Genomic DNA, 1,816 nt, shown 5'->3' on the forward strand with positions numbered 1-1,816 from the left:
GTTGACAGCTAATGTCTCCTTCGGTCTCTTGTTCAGGGTCCTGGTGGTTTCACTGATGTGATCCCTGCAGCAGTCGTTGAATGTGATGTCATAAAACACTCCAGCTTTCCTCTAAAGCTATCGACCAGGAGTCAGCAGAGGGCCAGAGAATGATTAAGGAAATTGATCAACAATGATCCTTAAACAAAGATGGCGGTTACTTGAACAGTAACTGAGACAACTCCATAAAAAGCTTGTAACTGCTCAGCTTCACTTACGACAACATGTTTTATACCTATAATATAAAAGTTGGCCTTTCTGTTTAATGATTTATTTTTCACGATACATGGTTTGAGTCCTCCTGGGGACCTCTGTTTCATGTCATCCTAAATGTTTCCAGTGTCTAAAAAAAAGACAAAAACAATGCCAACATATGCTCCAAAAAATACTCCAAACTTGATATTTGAATCACATTTCAGAAGGTTTAATTTGTACTTATACCAAAACTACGATGTTTAATTGATAATCAGAATGTTCAAAGTTTACTCCACATTGAGTGTTTCCTTAAAACCACAGTGTACTATCATTGTTTATCTGCTGTTTTATTTGAATGCAGTCTTGCTCATCAGAGTTGCTCCTTACTAGAGGTGGAAGAATTCAGATCTTCACATCATGGTAAAAGTAGCAGTACCACAGTGTAGAAATACTCAAAGTCATAGTCCTGCATTCAACGCTTTCCTAAAGTAAAAGTACAAAAGTATTAGCATCAAAATGTACTTACAGTACCAAAAGTAAAAGTACTCATCATGTAGAATGGCCCATTTCAGAATGGAGCTAATTTGATCTACTTGTATCTTTTATCTGCTGGGTAGCTTGTGGATTTGTGGATGATTGTATTTTGTAGTATAACCTAATTCTAAGTATTTAAAGTAATTAGAAAATAAAGTTGTCAACATAGATGTGGGGCAAAAAAAAGTACAATATAAGAGACACAATACTGTACTTGCAGGGGTGAATTAAGGTGGTCAAGGCACCCTCTTAGTCATCATGCCTAACCAAAATAAAGTGCCATGGTTGCAGGCTAAGAATACTATATGGCTCACATGCACACACACTCCATGCACTAGCATACACACATATTAGACAGCCTTTACTATTAATCAGTGCTACAGAAAAATGTGTCCGCAGTGCATCTGCAAGCTGGTAAAAATAGTTTTCTAAACCAGCAGGTACAACATCTGGAGCAGTGCAGAACACCCTGTATCCACACAATCAACTGCTGTTTCACAGGGGCCTCTTAAGTAAATTAAAATAAGAAAAGAATAGTTGGGGCCCTTGCACATGTGGGGCCCCTGGGCGGCAGCCGAGGAGGTCAAGCTGCGCATTAATCCACATCTAAGTACCGGAGTGAATGACTTTACTCCTCTGTGCGATGTAAAAAGTTGAAGATGACTAAATAATCAACTATTTTCAGTGTACGCGACTTGTCAGACCACATGCACACACAAACACACACACACACACACACACACACACACTCTCACACACACACACACACACACGCACACGCACGCACGGACTCACAAAGGGAGAGAGTCAGTGCGCGTTGCTCAGAAATGATCAAAGCTCTCGGCATCATTCGTCCGAATAAAAGAGGAAGCTGGGTCAACACTCGCAGGACGTGTTGACCCTCCATCCCACAGTCGGGCCTGTGGCTGTGAGCTCAACAACGACGCTATTGTGCATCCAGAGAGGCTGCTGCTGCTGCTGCGGCGGCGGATCCCCACTTCACTACAACTTACTTACGGACCTCCTCCTCCACTAAAAGTGAGTGAAT

The sequence above is a fragment of the Echiichthys vipera genome (assembly GCF_963691815.1).
Source record: "Echiichthys vipera genome assembly, chromosome: 10".
Taxonomy (NCBI): Eukaryota; Metazoa; Chordata; class Actinopteri; order Perciformes; family Trachinidae; genus Echiichthys; species Echiichthys vipera.